We start from the raw sequence: 19,154 nt of genomic DNA, 5'->3' as shown, positions 1-19,154 counted from the left end.
CAGGGCATCATCAGGACCTTGGTTACAGAGTGCAGTGGGAGTGAAGACACAGCACTCTGGTTTCTCTCCCTACGCACCTGCAGTGTAGGGAATTACGTTAGAACCACTCCATCTGGAGCTCCTGGGTGGCTCAGTTGGTTAAGCGACTGCCTTCGGCCCTGGTCATGATTCTGGAGTTGCAGGATCCAGTCCCGCATTGAATCCCACATCAAGTCCCGCATCCGGCTCCCAGCTCCATAGGGAGTCTGCTTCTCCCTCTGACCTCCTCCCCTCTCCTGCTCTCACACTTTCAAATAAATAAAATCTTAAAAAAAAAAAAAAAAAGAGCTCCATCCAAAGCACGGCAAAACCTGAACCATGGCTGCAGGTCAAGTCGAATCCATAGACTAGGAAAATGGAGGCATGGTTCAGAGTGTGTCCTAGAAAAAGGAAATCAGATGCGCACCCACACAAATCCCCAGGCGGCTCCGCGGATTCCCACCACCTCAAGACGCGGGGAGGGCGCCCCCTGGTGGGGCTTCCAGCAGCTCCTCACGCTGCTGCAATCTCAGCTCAGGCCCACGGCCCAAGCTGAGCGATCTGCCGTCTCAGGCAGGGCTGGAAGAGTTTCAGTTGCTCCAGGGCCAAGTTGACTCCTGGCATCCTCTGTCCTGAAGTGACACTCAGTTCCAGGAAGAACTGGCTTTCTGGGACAAACTTGCACTGCTGCCCGGTCTGGCCATGCAGGTAGCCCAGTGTGTCTGGTGCTGGGGAAGCCAGCCCACCTCTGCTCCTCAGCCCCACCCGTCCTGAGGGCAGACTGCTAGTGGCAAGGGTAGCCAGGGCCTCCGGGTGGGGCAGAGGCTACTCCTTACTGCCCCTCAATTCACAGCCAAGAAGGGACTGGAGCAGGAGCCTGGATCTGTTTATACTGCAGAGGAGGCTGATGCGGTTCTATGTTTAGGTCCCATTCCCTGTCATGGACAAAACTGGGGCAGCAGGAAAAGGGAAACTAACTGGGGCCATGCGTAAGTCCTGCCTTCATCTGGAAGCAACTGGAAATCCCCTGCTCACCCAGACCAGGGTTGATCTGGAATATTGGATGATTTATTCCCTGGGCGCCAAGGACACAGCTACATAATGTCCTGATGTACCCTACCATCACACACACCCGTGACATACAACACCTCCGGTTGTCCATCCAGGGACCATCTCCAGCTTCCAGTGCTTGCTCTCATACACACCCTGGTACTGGATCCAGCCTGGCTTGAGACCCCAAATGAAATGTTGGCATGGAACCCCGAGCAGAAACCTTTCTCCTGTCCTAAAGCTGCCATCCCAGGGCTCCATTCGTGCATCCTGGAGTTGGGTGGGGGACAGTCCCACCTCCCCCGGCCCCATCTCAGGTGACTGCTATAGAGCCTCCTACCTGAGCCAGCCTTGAGGAAGTTAGCAGAATATGCTTGGAGGAACTTGTTAGAGTAGCCCCCACCGTGTAGAATAAAGCCACAATTAACGTTTGTACAAAAGACATGAGGGAAACAGAAGATTTAGCCCAGAGGCTTCCAATGCAGAGCAATGATGGATAAAATATTGGAGAAAATTTTAAAAACCCATGTTCAACAAGGGGAGAACATCCCCATAGATATTCTCAGAGATGAAATATACACGCAAAAAACGAATAGACCTGAAGCTGTGGTCCGTTGGGCTCTGAGTCTAGAACACTCAAGGTCAGTTAGGAATTCAAGACCTGCCAAGCAATGAGAAGGAATTCAACTGCCCACTTGAGGTGAGGGACCAGAGTCCATGTTCACTGATCAAAACTCCAGGAGCCCTGTCTGGCCACTCCCCGCACTCTTCAAGAAACTAGACAGATAAGGAGGTTCCTGCATACCCAAATGAGTCTGCACAGAGACCTAATGCAGTCTCCTCTTGCCATGAGTCATGCCCAGGGTCATACCAGGGCAGGAGTCCTGGCTACCTAAAAGACCTTACTCTGGATGGGCCCCAGCGCCCCAGGGAAGGCAACCACTCAGTCACTGGATAGGAAGAACTGAGGAACAGAGAAGGGAGACAGAGAGAAAAAAAACAAAACAAAACAAAACAAAAAAACAGGAAATGAACCTGGAGGCTGAGTTCCAAACTACACAGAAACGCACACTGAGAAAGACAGCCAACAGCATCAACACTCTAGAGACAGATTCGTGCCAAATGAAGTGAAAAGAGCAACCGGAAAGAGACTTCAGTATCCTCGGAGAGCTGACTGAACATATAATGTTCGTTAAAAAACAAGCAATTATGAAATAAAACCTAGCAGAAAGGTGCCATTATAAGACAGTGGAAACAAAAATACCATTCGATATGGAAAAAAAATCCAAGTATTTTCTAATCTCTGAAAAGAAGAGGATGATCTAAGCTGACTGGAAAAGAAAAAAGGCCAACAAAACAAAGGAGTGGACTGATAGATTTAACCATAAAAATGCAATGATTGTATTAATAGAGGAAAAGGGCAAACAAATAAATTAGGGAAATAATGGTCACTTTCTAATTTGCACAGGCTTTGAATCCAGACTTTCTGTGTATGACCTAGGACAAGATACTTGATTTCTTCTTGTTTCTGTGTCCTTCATAAACTGAGACATCATTGCACCTGCTTCCTGGTAGGTCAGGACTAACTGACTTACTACATGGGAAGCTCTTAGACCGTAACCAACACATAGAAAGCACTCAATAACTTTTTATTTTTTTTACTGTACTGTGTGAGGAATTTGGACACAAACAGTTCAGAGCAGGGAAGCCATAACTAATTAAAAATCACAGTAAAAAAAATTCCAACTTCACCAATAATGAAAAAATTAAAATAAAATTTAATTTTTACCTTATTAGTTGGCGAAATTGTTAAAATGACCATAGAGTATTCCTTCTGTAACCATTCTAAAATTCTCTTTGGATGAAAGCATCGTGATTAAGGAACTTAGAATTTTATGCAAAGTTTGGCATAGGGGAGATCAAAATCGTTAATAAACCTATGCTCTGGAAAGGCTTTATGGCACCGCACACCCTTTAGGACGGCTGCAATCATATACGATTGCGTGTGTTTGGAAAGGCCCCTCGGGTGGTTCTAGCTGCAAGTTCTCCGGTGAACCCGTGGGAGGAGTTTGGATCTGGGAAGAAACATGGCTTCTGCGCATGCTCTTCCACAGTCTTGCAGTTCCACTATAGACGAGAGTTTCCATTTCCTGGGTTTTAATTTCCTCCTTTTGCTACAAAATGAAAGAGTTGGACTAAAAGTGGGGTCGTCATTCTACGACCAGGCAACATAACATCTCAGAAAAAAACATAGGCCTTGGAGTCAAGCCACTGACAGTGATGTTCTCTCCAGTCATTCTTCCTCTCCTCAGCCTTATGTCTGTCCTTCCTACCCTGAAGTCTGTCTCCCTTCTGATCCCACCTGCCCTTTCGTGGTTGTCTTTTTTTTTTTTAAAGATTTTTATTTATTTATTTGACAGATAGAGATCACAAGTAGGCAGAGAAGGAGGCAGAGAGAGAGGAGGAAGCAGGCTCCCCGCTGAGCAGAGAGCCCGATGCGGGGCTCGATCCCAGGACCCTGGGATCATGACCTGAGCCGAGGGCAGAGGCTTTAACCCACTGAGCCACCCAGGTGCCCCTCATGGTTGTCTTAATTCAAACTTTCATCACCTCTCATTGAGACAGTCTTAGTAGACTCCAACTAGTTTTCCTTATACTAGTCTTGACTTCTGCACCCCTGTGCTCCCTTTTCGTACGCACCTTTCTCTCTCTGTGGTTGAAATTTCTGGCTTATAACAAGGGCATATTTGCTCTGCTTTATACACCAGTTATTTTATCAAATCATCAAGATCCTGGTAATGATCAGGGAGCAATTTATACTTTTGCAACATGGTTTCCATTATGCTGCTTTCTCCTCCTTTCTTCAGCAAACCCTCAGTATCTTCCCTTACATAAGAAATGCGCAAGGGTTACCTGAGACTCTTGATTTTCTCCAGGTCGTGAGCTCGAGCCACATATTGGGTATAGAGTTAACTTAATAATAAAATCTAAAAAAAAAAAAAAAAAAAAAAAAGAGCCAGGTTGTTATCATGAAGGTTTGCCATTTTAATTTATTCCTCACAATCAACACTGGGAGCTCTGTCTCCACCCATACTTCTGGGCATTGGGGGTTTCCTGGGGCTTCAGTCAAGAACCTCTCCTGGGATCTCCATCTCTCTGTGGGACTAAAGACCAAAATTAGAAAGTGTCTTGAAGCCCAGAACTCTGCCTTATTTACTATTTAACCTCCTCTGCTACAGTATGCCTGGTATTTTTATTGAAAGAATGAATCCAACCATCTAAGATAAATATTAGAAATAGTCCTTTAAAATTCCCCAGGGTCAAAAATGTACATAAGCATAAAAACCAGTGCTGAATGTCTTTACTTTTCTCAGTTCCTTTTGCCTTGTGCCTCCTACTCCCACCTTCTCAGCCCCAAAGACCTGTGGTGGACTCTCAGGTACTCCTTACCTTGGACTCTAGATCCCACATGTGCCAAATCCAATCTGGATGTAACCGAAAGAGACAGGCTAATATACAGGGGACAACTGTACTGATCTTCAGACAGCACAGGACAGTCAGAACTTCTCTTCACAAAATGGGATACATATTTTAGTCCAATAATGCCAACATTAGCAGTAATTCCTCACTGACCTCTTCTTCTACTCTGGTATTCAGTGGCTCACTGGCGAGCAGTCTATAGCCAAGGGAAGTCCATGTTAGCTACAGATAAACATAAGCCCACTTCCAGTTCTTACTCCCAGGTGGCTTTCTATACACAAGGCAGGGAAGGAAAATATAGAATAAACAGGGTCAGGAGGCCCTTATCTGTCATTTTAAGGTTAAGAAAGGAATTTGTCTGTACCTTGATGGCAAGAAAACCACATCAAAATATCAACTGACACTTAGAACGGACAAGTGAAATATGCTTTCTTGTGGGCATTTTCAGCATTGATTACGGATTGCCCCCTCCAAAAATTGAGCATTCCTATGAAAAGTTTTGGAAGCCAAAATGGCACAAAATGAAGAAGCTAAAATTAATTTATATGGAAAATTTTTTACCAAAGACCCCAAAAATAACCTCTCTCAGGTTTTTTGAAGACTTAGGACACATCCTGCTAACGGATGCACGAAACAAATCCAGGTAAAGCACAGATGCTCACAGACATAGTTTCATGGGGAGATGCTGCAATGCTGTGTGTAATTCCCTGGGAAGGCGCTTGGTGGCGCCACTCCCGCAGCTCGTGGTGTCTGCTGCTTCCGTTAAGGGCTCCCGGGAAATCAGCCCTGACAGCTACTTTCATTTTTCGCTCCTTTTCCGTAGAAGCAAAAATCCTCTTCAGATTACTTTCAGTTAGGGAAAGCAGGTACTCATGTAGGTCTTTTGTAAAAGTGAAATGGCATAGGTCAAACTTTGAAAAAGCAGGGGTATCTGTATCTAGAGAGTGCTTTGTTGTTTAGAATGGCCCTCTTCCTCTTTTCTTTCTTAAACTGACTCAGTTATGCCATCTGGTGGCCATATAAATTGGAAACATGCAAGTACCCGGCTTGAGCACTGCCTTCACAGTTGGAGAACGTGTGAACGGGTCTTTTCAGAATTATTTTCCTTCCTTTGTAATCCCCACCCCCATTTTCCCATGAGAATACATCCATCCCCGCATAAGGAGTGCCAGGGCATTGAGCTTGATAGTATCTGGATCCCTACAGGGAAGGATAAGGAAGTTTGTCTCAGATGATGAGCAACTGATTATGACAAAAGGAAAAAGGACAAAGGGATACATCCCCTCATTCATGGCCACTCATACGGGGTCTGCTTACAGCTTCTCAATAAGAAGCATGGCCCTTTGGGGCCCCTGGGTGGCTCAGGGGGTTGGGCCTCTGCCTTCCAGTTGGGTCATGATCTCGGGGTCCTGGGATGGAGACCCACATCGCATTGGGCTCTCTGCTCAGCAGGGAGCCTGCTTCCCCCCTCTCTCTCTGACTGCCTCTCTGCCTACTTGTGATCTCTGCCAAATAAATGAAATCTTAAAAAAAGAAGAAGCATGGCCTTTGAGTGGGAAGGGTAGGATGACTATTGGTAAGCAGGGACCAGAACCCAACACCTAAAAAAAAAAAACAAAAAACTGTAGCTGCACTAAATGTGTTCAAACTTCCTACTATGAAAGGATTACATGTCAGAGTACCCAAAAACATCATTTGGATATTCCTAGCATCACCAAGTCACCATCAATGAATGATCTTTGAGGAATCATGAAAAAGCAGACAGGTATCGCAAGGCCAGAGGTAGCTTTGACTTCCAAAGGTGGACCAAAGGTGAATGTTGAAAATTACAAATCAGTGACTTTGACAATGACCATAGGCAAAAATCCTCAGAGATACAAAAAGGAGTCTTGTTAGGCCTTAGGAGAAGTCACTGTGGCCCCAGGGGTTCATGGGGCTCAACAAAGGCAGGTCATGCCAGTCTTAATTCATGTTGTCTTGTCAGGACTAAGACTGATAGAAATTACTGAGACACTAGAGCAGACCAAGGGTCTGCATGTAATTAAGGTATTTCGTGACATCTCAAATTATACACTTCTGGAACAAATGGAGAAATCTGGAATTCGTAACTATACAGTTAGGAAAACCTGGAACTGGTTAAATAGTAGAATTCCAAGGTGCTGGGGTTCTCAGTCCTGCCCTGCTCAGTATTGATATCATGACTTGTGTGTTATATAAAGGATATGTTTAGCAAATATGAGGATGGCACAGAGTTTGAAGGATAGAAAATCCATTAGATTCCAGAATCTACCCAAAATGCATCTAGTCACCAAACAGATTCTAACAGAAAGAAGTGGGTCTTTCTTTTCTCCATTCCAGATCCCATTCTCTTGTTCTATGGGTTTTGCTCAAAGATTTTGTTCTGCATACAGCTCAGCTAAAACTTGCCTGCTTCCCCCAAATCCTCACTGTGGGTAAAAGCATTTTATCCACTTTAACCTCAAGGATTCCTCCTTTCCTCTCTCTAGCAACTGATCTTTGAAGTCACTGAACAGAATGTTCCTCATTTCCTCGACTACCCCAGAAAACAATCTAAATTCACCAGATTAATATGCCTTCAGCCTCAATCTCAGAGTGGGCAAAATATCCTTCTTATTCCAGGCCAATCAAGGATGACCTTAACATCTATCTTCTCTCTTCTCCCCAGGCCTTGTCTATTAACCATCCTGTCCCCCTCCAGTATCTTCAGCACACCATCTCAGACTCCTCCTCCTTCCTGCTCTTAAAACAAAAAAGAAAAAAATTTAGAGACCCTTTTCTCCTTCCGAATAAACTCTTCAAAAGACTAGTTTCCACCCCTCTGTCAGAGATTGGGTTCTCCGGAAGCATACACCCAGATAGAATCCAAAATGCAAGATGTTGATTAGGGGTCAACCTCTCTGACAGTAAAGGGAGGAAGCAAGCAGGGCAGGGCAGAGGGAGGCCTGCAGATCTCAGATAGCTATGGTGAGCCCCCCCCAGAGCAAACCAAGTTGGGCAGAACCTGCCAGGCCTTTCCAACCCAAGTCTTGCTCAGTCACTAAGTGGGGCTGCCCAGAAACAGGAAGGACCCTGAAGGAGCTGACAGCTGGTGACTGTCACCCTACCTCTGTGTCTACCACTCTCCCCTTGCTTCTCCTTCCTTTGTGGCACCTTGGAAATCCACCTTCTGTCTCCACTCTGTCCCATGGATCCCCTCCCTGTGTCCCACTCCAAATCCAAGGGGTACTTTGTGATTCTTCCCTTCCCAGAAACTCTGTTGCATTCATTGGTGATAATTCATTCCCTCTCTCTCTCCTTTCAGAAGTCTCAGCTCTTGATTTCCATGATAACTGCCTCTCTACCTAGTCTTAACCTCTCTGGCTGTCCTTCTCAGGGGTCTTGTCGTCTATTCACCACCTAAGTGTTGGGACTCCATCCTCTCCTTCCTCCATACCCTCCCAGGGGGACCTTGTCCACCATCATCCCCACTGACATGCCAGTGACTCCGAAATCTACTCTTCAGCCCACTTCCTACTTCCTGAGCTTCTAATTCTCACATCTAATTGGTTGCTAGACATGTCAATGCTGAAACTGTCAAGACAGGGAAGTTCTGCTTTTCCTTTCGGGCCATGTTCCCACCATGAAGAAGGCTCTTCTTCTGGGGCAAAAATTGAGGGATCCTCTGAACCTGCTCCATCAAGTTCCTTTTTAGGCAGCTACCCTTGCTCTGTCCTGTTTGGGCATGTGTATGAAAGCACTCAGAACGACAGCAAGGACTCTGCCTATGGAAACCTGCATCACTTCTGTATAAATAGCTGATGTTGGGTGCTGAAGCCGAAAGGATATTCATCACTTCTTCCCTGAACACACCCGCTACTTACCTAACCAGGTGTGGACCTCTGACTCAGTGGGCCCCCAGGAAAGAGTTATTCAGAATTTCCTTATTACAGGTGATGAGAGGTGATGATGATTTCTTTTGTAGCTTGTGTTTCTCCTGAAGAAGAATTCCCTGAGCAGGTGGTTTTCAGCCATGCCTTTTTTTCCCCCAGTCCTATATCTATGTGGCAAAGGCCTGTATTAGGAGTCACTTCTTGAGGAAAATGATCTCCACTGTGTAAAAATGCATCATGCTTAGTGTGTCTGTCTTCTCTTCCCAAGTTGGAATTCCCAGTTGAATTCAATGAACACTTATCAAGTAAGTATATGCCAAGGGCAGGGCTTAGTACAAGACAATCCCTGCCATAAGGAACCTAAAGGATAGTAAAAGGAATAAGTCTAGTCAAGCACCTGCCAGTTTGCTGATGATCACAGAAGCCACAGAAACTAAGTGCTGTGGGGTTCCAGAGAAGGGAAAGGTCTCCATCCAGGCTGGTTTCATAAAAGCATCTGAGAAAGACCTTGAAGGGTAGATCAAATTTCAGGGAGTGAGCATATGGCAGAAATAAGCAAGAAATAATGATGACACACAAGTAATAGAGAAAAAAGAACGACAAATGACTAAAAGCTTTCAGAAGAATATCTTCAGAGGAATGCAAAATAAACAAAGAATAGTAGTAAGAAAATTTCCTCAAAGCTACAGCCAAATACTGAGACTATAGAGATAGCCGGGGAAACAGAGTCAAGATCATGGGAGAAAGATTATTAGGATAATATTATTACAACGAGGTGGGGGAGACAGGCAAGCTCACTGGTCCATTAGCCCTTCATAGGACCCAGCTGAGACCCAGCCTCTTTGGATTTCCCTTTCTCACCATCACAGGCAGGATGGGTATTAATGGCTCCAAGACCCCACCTCTATCCAGCTCTCCAAGCAGGACAGTGCTCACTAAGAAAGACACCGCTGCTACACTGGCCCAGTCCTTGGAGTTTGGTAAAATGCTGTCCCCAGTGCTGCTTGAATGGCTGCCTCCCACCTATACCAGTCCATCCTTCAACCTCATGGGTGCAAGGTGGCCGTTCTGCCTGCAACCTCCGCATCCACATTTCACACAGAAAGGAAGAGGAAAGAGCATAAGGCATGTTGCGACAGAAGCTATCTTTTCTTTTTTTAATCAGGAAAACAATTGAATTGCCGAAAGCCATGCCAAGCTGACTTCTGCTGATGACTCATTAGCCATAGAGTCATGTGGCCAGCCCTAGATGCAATGGAGTCTGGGGAAGGAACTGTTCTGAGGTAGTATGTGGTCACCCAGACAAGACTGGGATTCCAGCGAAGAGGATGATGGAGTTTGGGGCAGCAATCAGCTCTGCTGATGCGGGAGATAGATGACGGTCCAGATAAACAGCGAACCACAAGATGGAGGAGCCTGCCGAGAAAGGACATTCTGAGTAAATGAGGAGGAAGGGATATCTGAGTAATTCTCCATCAGAGGTGCAGGCACCTGCATGGCTGGGTCTCCTGTTCCCGAGGATGTGGACATGAGGCTGACAGGAAGTGAGTGGATTGTTTCACTTGCCCTGGATCACTCAGAGAGCTAACAGCAAAGCAGGAACGCACACCATGTCCCAACCTGGAGCCTGAGTTCTTTTCACCACCCTATACATTTGCAAACCATGTTCAACGGACCCATGGAGATCCATAGAAGGGCCTCTCAGGGCTCTGGTGAGTATCCAGATGGTTACGCAGTGGGTAGGGTCAACTCCTTGGCCCTCTTCACCCAGAAAAGTTCCACCTCTGTGTTTTTCTTATATAGTGAGCTTCTTTATGAGATTTAACTTGATAAAAATGCCAAACCATTATTTAAAAAACCATTCTGCTGATTAACTGTTGTGTACGTTCATTATTTGGTGAGCATTTTAAGATAGACCTAATTTGGGGGCACCTGGGTGGCTCAGTCAGCTAAGCCTCCAACTCTTGATCTCAGCTCAGATCTCGATCTCAGGGTCATGAGTTAAAGCCCCATCCTGGGCTCCACACTGGGCGTGGAGCCTACTTTTAATTTAAAAGGGGGGGGCAGATCTATTATTTCATACATTCATAGGTCCTCTAGTTCAAAAGTGTGGCCAGTGCACAAGGGGTTCCAGAAACAGTTCATACCTGTTTGGTGCCAGTATCAGAAGACAGCACTTCCTAAAACGGAATTAAAACGAGGGAGGATGGGGTCACACACCTGCAGAGGCAATTTGGAAGGAGCCAGGATATCCCAAGCGTCCCTCAGGGGAGTACAGTATGGGTGGTACCTTCTGTGAGCTTTGCAGAGGCCACTAGTAGGCAACAGTCTTGAGCCCTGGAACCCTGAGTGAGGAAGAACGGCCCGAGGCGACCGCCAGACTGAGTACAAACAGGCCCTCAGGCGACCCACCTCGAAACAGCCAGAAGCCCTAGCTGACCAATCCGCTAGTTACAAATGGACACAGGTACCAAAAAATGAAAATTCCATACGTTCCCACGCCTCCTCACTCCCACACTTCACTGTAGCCCCCTCCACTGCCCCCTGGCGGACAGTCTCTCCTTTGCTGTCATGCCCGCTGCTCCTCGCAGTGCGTTCAGTAACTGTCCATCTCCTGAGTCCCGCCTTGGGTGACTTCTCTCACCGCGGACTCAGCCGGCCCCGGGGGATCAGACCGGGAGCGCGGCGAGCTTGTCTCCGTCTCTCCTGCAGCAGGACGCCGCGGGGGGAGAGGGTGTCTTAGCAGAAGCCGCTAGTGTGAATTGAAGAGTGCAATGTGTCTGTTTTCAGCTTATTTTCATTCCATAGTCACACGTTGACAGGATGGAGGAAAGAAGGAAGAGGAGTAGGGGTTTCAGTGAGGACTCACACGCAGATAGCTGACTCTCAGACCTGGAGGGAGAGAAATCCACTGACCTCCAAACAAGGGAGCTGGCTGCAGCTGCCTGCAGAGAGACTTCATGTGCATTTTTAAAAGATTCTCCCATTAGGGGCTCCTGGGTGGCTCAGTGGGTTAAGCCTCTGCCTCAGGCCTAAGTCATGATCTCAGGGTCTTGGGATTAAGTGCCACATTGGGCTTTCTGCTTGGTGGGGAGCCTGCTTCCTCCTCTCTTTCTGCCTGCCTCTCTGCCTCCTTGTGATCGCTCCCTCTCTCTGTGTGTCAAATAAATAAGATCTTTTTAAAAATTTAAGAAAAAAAATAAAAGACTTCCCCTCGGGGCAAGTTAAATAGGCACTGGTAGCCCAGAGGCATACCAGCTGGGCAACAAAGGGCCCCTTTTGTGCAAGTTAGAAAAAAAAAGCCCCTTCCTTCAGAGGGCCTGAGGCCAAGGGAGCCAAGCAGAGGCCGGAATTCAGCCACACTCACCACCTTCCTGAGTTCATAGGCAAGGCTGGATTACCCAAATCTCCCTGTGCCTCGGGTTATCTGCTGGGGTGCACAGCCCTGCATTCTACACATTAAAGCATTCTCAGGGCACCTAGGTGTCATTGAGCATCTGCCTTCAGCTCAGGTCATAATCCCAGGATCATGAGATCAAGCCCTGCACTGGGCTTCCTGCTCGATGAGAAGATGCTTCTCTCTCTCCCACTCCCCCTGCTTGTGTTCCCTCTCTTGCTGTCTCTCTCTGTCAAATAAATAAAAATATTTTAAAAAATAAATACATAAAAATAAATAAAGCATTCTCAGCCTCACAACATCTGCCTTGGAAGGGAAGAGGAAGAGGCTTGGAGAAGCTTCTTTCCTCTTCCCCTTTCCTGTCCTATGTGGACACAGGTTCGTGCACGTGTGAAGACATGTGCGCACACACACTTGCACATACACGTGTGCCAGCACACACACAGTCAGGGGCCTGTTGGGAAGAGCTTAAGCCACTGAATGTTTCAGAAAGAATAGTGATACCTAAAATTGAATAGTTGGTGTAGTAAAGGTGGGGGTTATCTTACTATTCATATTTCTTGGTTTTATAGGCCAGTATCTTTTAGAAACCCAACAGATGAGGGGCGCCTGGGTGGCTCAGTGAGTTAAAGCCTCTGCCCTCAGCCCAGGGTTCTGGGATCAAGTCCCACATCGGGCTCTCTGCTCAGTGGGAAGTCTGCCTCCCCCTCTCTCTGCCTGCTTCTCTGCCTACTTGCGATCTCTGTCTGTCAAATAAATAAATAAAATATTTAAAAAAAAAAAAAGCCTTTAGAAACCCAACAGATGAAAGGTAAATATGGAATTAAAGACAGTGTGGTGAAGTGCAAGGAAGCTGATGTTACTCACAAGAGTAAATAAAGGAGGAGGCCCAGGGCATAGGGCCATGATAGTAGGATTCCTAGAGCTCAAGCACTCAGAGGGCACCACAGCCGTCTTGCAGAGACCCGATGCCCATTCTCTATTTCTCCTACTGACAGAAGCCTAATTTTACTTTGTTTAGAAATGTTCCTTTGCTTTAAAAAAATGTTTTTTCTCAGTTTCCCATGGAGGTAGAAGCGGGTGTGTGACACAGTTGAATGGGTGTCCTTCTAAGTTACTAAATGGGACTTCTCCAGAAATCCTTTCCTGGAGCTGACTCTACAGGCTCGTGTTCCCCTGGCGGTTCACCCTCCCACTTCTCCCTGCCTGGAGCAGAAGCATGGCAGATGGGGCTCCCGCGGGCATCTCAACAGCATTTTTTCACTCACTCCACAAACACAAGGAGGTTTCAGCACTGGGTACTCTGCATGAAGAAAACAGACAAAAATCCCTGTAAGCTTACAGTCTAGTGGGAGGAGACAAATCATAAATAAACTGCTGGATAGTATGTCCAAATGTGGTAAGGGTTAAAGAGGAAAATAAATGAAGAAATGAAGGAAGACACAGCCAGTCCTAGAGATGACGGCTCAGGAGGTTGAGGGAGCCAGGTTCCTGCTGCGCTGTCAGGAGCCCTGTTCATACAGTGGGATTGATTTTCTTTTTAGAGAGAGAGAGTGCACACGCACACACACTTGCAAGGAAGCAGGGGGTAAGGGAAGAGAAAGAGAGAATCTTGAGTGGGCTCCATGCCCAGCGCAGAGCCCAACACAGGAATCATTCTCAAGACCCTGACATCATAACCTGAGCCAAAACTGAATCGACGCCTAACCTGCTAAGCCACCTAGGTGCCGCCCCAAGATTGATTTTTAAATGTAGAAAAATTAAAGCACTAAATTGTGTATTTCGTTATTTTTCCAATTTCTGTTGCTACCAGCTGAATGCCATGACCCCACCCCGCCCGGTGATGACCCTAAAAGAAGACTAACTTGGCGTGCTCCGTGACCGTACCTCAGCTCTCAGCCCCATGACTAGGTTGTTAGCCAGATGATACAAACAGCAAGGGCAAGTAATAGACTGTCAATAACTACTTCCATCTATGAACATACACAAAACACTGCTGTACAAATACAAGGATTTTTCACAGAACTTTTCTGTAAATTGAAGATTTAAAGTTTCAGTAGTGGTCCGGAAGTTACTTAGCCTTTCAGTGCTGCATTAAATACTAACCTTCATGAGAACAAAAGGTGAGCAGAGGATATACTATGGAAAAAGAGGGGGGAAAGAAGAAATGGGAGGAAGGGAGGGATGAGTCTTTAATACAGAGGCTACAGACGTCGCCCCCTGCTGAGGGAAATCAGGAAATGCAAATGAGAAAAAAAGGCTCTCATGGTCTCTGTTCTTCCACTTTTAAGTAAAGATGTGGGTAGGAACAGAAATTTTTCTGCTAAACGAAAAAAAAACTGCTATAGCTAATGACAAGTGCTGACTGACATTTTCCCCGCAGTGCGAGGGAGGTCACAGGACGGGTCAGGGGACCCTGGTGACCTGACATGAGCAGCTCCCACCCAGCTCCATCAATTGTTACCAGCAATCAATGCAGGCCTCATGCTAGATAGTTTTAATTTTTAAAAGCTAGAAATCTGGATTTTTTTTTAGGTGAAATCTGCCATTTTTTAATGTTGGGAATGATTCAATATTTTTGGTAAACATTCTGCTAGCAAATTGTGTTTCTGCGGTTATCAAGCAGTGGACCGTAAGTTTCTGCCCTCCAGTATGCTGAAGGAACAAGATAAAAAGCTGCTGCAATGAACACTGGGAGAAAGGCAAAGAGCTATCTGATAGTAGGTAAGGTGAGGAGATGAGAAAGAAGGGGGAAATAGAAGAAAAGACCAAAGATGGTCGGATGGAAAGATTAAAAAAAAAAATAGGTAGAAAGAAAACAATGTTGAAGAATGTGATCAAGAAGAGATTGAGGGGAAGATGAACCATGAGAGACTGTGGACTCTAAGAAACAAACAGGGTTTTGGAGAGAAGGAGATGAGGGGTTTCGTGAGCCTGGTGGTGGGTACTAAGGAGGGTACGTACTGCATGGTGCACTGAGTGTGGGTTGGAACATTGAAAAAATAAATTTTTTTTAAAAAAGAAGAAGAGATTGGGAGAGAGTGAAGGAGCAAGGAAGAAGGTACAAAAGGTGGGAGAAGAATGTGTGAAAGGGGAGGAGATTTGAAACAACAAAGCTGTTCTGGGGTGGGGTCTCCCCCAGAGACACAGGATTATGCTGGCACTACCAGGGACAAGAGCTCCGCACAGTGAAAGGGAAGTCCAGCTTCTCAGCCTCTGGCCATCGCTGTCTTCTGAGAGTCAAAATGAAAGAGGGCTTCAACTATTTCCTTCTGGACCTCTCAGTCTCTACTTTCCAAGTGATTCAGTTCTTCTTTCCAGCTTCTCTCTTAACTCAGGCAAAAGACCCCGAGGGCAGGGCTGGAGACTGACACTATCCCCTTAAGCAATAAAGACTGCCAAGAGCCAGCAAGGCCCCCCACACAAGGGTGACCCCAAGGCAATGAGTCACCTGACTTCTGCTGCCGCCTGTGCGTCCCTACCAACCTTTGTTCCACATTTTCCCTCTATAAACCTAGAAGATTTTCAGCACTTTGGAGACAATCTTTTAGATGTTAGTCAGTCCTCTGCCTTCCCAGTGTTGACCTCACTGAAATGAACTGCTTTCTTGTTTCACGACCACTCGTGTCTTTGCCTTTGGATTTTTTGAGTGGTAAGTGGCCGAACCTGGTCTATTTGGGACCCCTGGAGCTGGGTGCTCTTGTACCCATGGGCCCGAGTTACAAAATGACTCAGAGCCCCCACTTTCTACAGTTGGAGGAAGTCTAGGACCCAATCCAGGAAGTGCCACCTGGGTCAGTCTGTATCCCCAGTTGATACCCAAGGTCAATATCACCTCTTGTTTCTCCCTCTCACTACTTCCCTGTGGGTATCCAGCCTCTTCATCCCCTCCCTTCTTTTACAAACTAACACTGAGCTAGCGGTCAACTCAGCTTCAGCAGAGGCTTGAACCATGGATAGCCCAGTCAAGAAGGGGAATTACAGGGGCACCTGGAGGGCTCGGTCGGTTAAGCAATCCGACTCTTGATTTTGGCTCAGGTCATGATCTCAGGGCTATGGGATCAAGCTCCACGTCAGGCTCCACACTCAGTATGGAGTCTGCTTAAGATTCTCTCCCTCGCTCTCTCTGCCCCTCCCCACCACCCCTTGTGTGTGCACTCTGTCTCTCAAAAAAAGGGGGGGCACCTGGGTGCTCAGTCATTAAGCATCTGCCTTCTGCCCAGGTCATGATCTCAGGGTCCTAGGATCAGGCCCTGCATCAGACTCCCTGCTCGGTGGGAGGCCTGCTTCTCCCTCTCCCACTCCCCCTGATTGTTTCCCTCTCTTATTATGTCTCTAAATAAATAAAATCTTTAAAAAAAAAAAAAGACATCCCAGAACAGGGACACAGTAGAATTCCATATCAAAGGTGACTGTTCCTAAAATGATTTCTGTCTCAGGGGACCCCTCTGGACATTTCTCATCTCTCTGCTCATGGAAGACACCCTTTCTTCTCACTGTGTTCAGCAATGCAACACCTCTTTGGTGAGCCTCTCAGTTCAGATTCTGCCTTAATTTCATGTATTCAAAGGATACATTGCAGAGTGTTGTCTTAACAAAGGAGCAATACTCCCCCAAATTAAGGATACTATCATACCTTAAAGTAAAAACAAAGGAAGGAAGGAAGGAAAGAAGGAAGGAAGGAAGGAAGGAAGGAGGGAAGGAGGAAGGAGGGAGGGAAGGAGAGAAGGAAGGAGGAAGGGAAAAAAGGAAGGAAGGAAAGGAGGAAGGTGGGAGGGAAGGAGGGGAGGAAGAAGGGTGGAAGGGAGGGAGGGAAGGATTTACTGCCATCTCCTCAAAGATAGAGAGTGGTTTTCTCCTCTCAGCCAGGCGGCAACATCCCATGACTGTTATATCCTGAGGCATTCCAGGTTCCTCAAGGCCTCGCAGATCATTTCTTCTTCTTCTTCTTCTTCTTTTTTTTTATTTTTTATTTTTTTTTAAAGATTTTATTTATTTATTTGATAGAGAGAGATCACAAGTAGATGGAGAGGCAGGCAGAGAGAGGGAAGCAGGCTCCCTGCTGAGCAGAGAGCCCGATTCGGGCCTCGATCCCAGGACCCTGAGATCATGACCTGAGCCGAAGGCAGCGGCTTAACCCACTGAGCCACCCAGGCGCCCTTCTTCTTTTTTTTTAAAGATTTTATTTATTTATTTGACAGACAGAGATCACAAGTAGGCAGAGAGGCAGGCAGAGAGAGAGGAAGGGAAGCAGGCCCCCTGCTGAGCAGAGAGCCCGATGCGGGGTTCGATCCCAGGACCCTGGGATCATGACCTGAGCCGAAGGCAGAGGCTTAACCCACTGAGCCACCCAGGCGCCCCACATTTTTTTTTTTTAAGTCTTATTTATTTTGAGAGAACGAGAGAGTGCATGCACATGTGAGCCTTGCAACAGGGGCAGAGGGAAAGGGAGAGAGGACCCCAAGCAGACTCTGCACTGAGTGTGGAGCCCAATGTGGGGCTCAATCTCATGACCCTGACATCCCAACCTGAGCTGAAACCAAGAGTCAAATGCTCAACTGACTCTGCCACCCAGGTGCCCCTCTTTTTTTTTCCTATGGATCTGTTATTTAATTAGGTTTTTTGTAAGAAATTTGTAAGAACCCCAGTTTGTGAGGATAAACTCCATTTGTAAGAGAAAACAGGGCAGAAAAAGCCCTGAAGCTGAGGAAAATCTTTGATTTTTGGCAGAATGTGTGAGTCCACAGCTTTCTGACCAACCTGGTGTTGCCCTGTGATTTCTAATTTGTCCTTCTCCATGTCAAAGAATTCACCTTGCTGATGTCTGGGTTTATGCAGCTTCTTCTTCTTGAAGTATGCCTCCATGAGATGTCTGGGTGGAGGTGGCAATGACAAATTTCTGGTGTTGTTCTACACAGAGGACTGAGGGCCAGGGGTCTAGTCACAAGTAGCAAGCCACCGCTCAGCTGCCTCGGGACAACCACCTCTTGCCTTTGTGGTGTCCTCTGTGGTGCCCAGTGAAGAGGATCAAAATGGCCCCAAGAGGGGCGCCTGGGTGGCTCAGCGGGTTAAGCCGCTGCCTTCGGCTCAGGTCATGATCCCAGGGTTTTGGGATCGAGCCCCGCATCGGGCTCTCTGCTCAGCAAGAGACCTGCTTCCTCCTCTCTCTCTCTGCCTGCCTCTCTGCCTGCTTGTGATCTCTGTCTGTCAAATAAATAAATAAAAAAAAAAAATCTTAAAAAAAAAAAAAATGGCCCCAAGAGTGACGCCGGCTTGGTTTTCTCATGTGCTGACTGAAAGGTTTTTTGCGAAGTTCAGCAGCTTTCAAGACACATCTTCAGCAGGATGATTCCTAGGCATTGGGCCAAGTTGAACCACATGGGTACCACCATTCTGGTCACCACCAACCAGTTCGTGGCCGTAGCAAGAACCTTCTCCTTTTTCTTTTCCACCCTGGATCTAGCTGCTGAATACATCCTATTGCACAGAGCCCTTCTGGAACACACACCTTCTGACTAGGACAGCGTATCTATTGGCTGCAGTAGGCTTTCCCCTTCTTTGGCATTTTAGCCTTGGGGTTACTGTTCTTAACCTTGCCACCAGCATCAGCCTGCTTGGCTTCAGGTTTCTTCTTAGTGTTCAGCTTCTCAGCTTTTCCACTGACCATCTTGCAAGATGGAGAGCCATTTCCTATTTTTCTTACCTGTGTAGCCTTAGAAAAAGCACCTCCCTGAAGGTAGTTTGGGTGTCTCTCTGTTCTTTCCATCTGAGGAGCTGAATACCTTCTTCACCTTAGCTTGTTTGTAGAACACAGTCAGGGTTTGTGTTTGTGTGTTTTGTTTCTCAGTCAGAAGGTTGAGGATGAAAGTGGAGGATGTTTGAACATGGAATGGAAATGTTCAGAATCTGAAGGATGGAAGAAGTGGTGCATATTCTCCTGCCCGGAGGGGAGCTCTCTTTACTCCTGGGCCCAGATTCTAGGTCATTTCCTCATGATCAAGTTGTTAAAAAATTGAGGTGACATCTTTTCTGTGCTTCCAAACAATAGCAACTGGTATTAATGATACAGAGATGCCCTGGATAGCAGGTGAACATAGAGGAAGACATGTGGGAGGCCGCAATAAGGCTTGAGACGAGGACCAAACCAGGCCCTGACTTGTGCCTCCTTTAAAGTCCGAATAACCTAACAAAAGGTTTAGGACAGGAAAAGTTGAGTAGCACTGAGAATGGGTCTGTGCTATGTGTTGTGAGCTCGCCTATGTGACTTCCCACACGCTTGCTAAACAAATGAGAACAATTCGGTTGGGGTCAAAAGTTCG

The 19,154-nt window shown here is 46.6% G+C and overlaps 1 pseudogene; it reads right to left on the bottom strand.

Annotated features, from left to right (window-relative positions):
* Nucleotides 1-17,444: 17,444 nt before the first annotated feature.
* Nucleotides 17,445-19,062, bottom strand: LOC125101551 (60S ribosomal protein L6-like; annotated as a pseudogene).
* Nucleotides 19,063-19,154: the final 92 nt, after the last annotated feature.

This window comes from Lutra lutra, chromosome 6, assembly GCF_902655055.1.
Source record: "Lutra lutra chromosome 6, mLutLut1.2, whole genome shotgun sequence".
Taxonomy (NCBI): Eukaryota; Metazoa; Chordata; class Mammalia; order Carnivora; family Mustelidae; genus Lutra; species Lutra lutra.
Note: the sequence above shows the minus strand (reverse complement) of the source record. Positions and strands in the feature narration are given on the sequence as shown.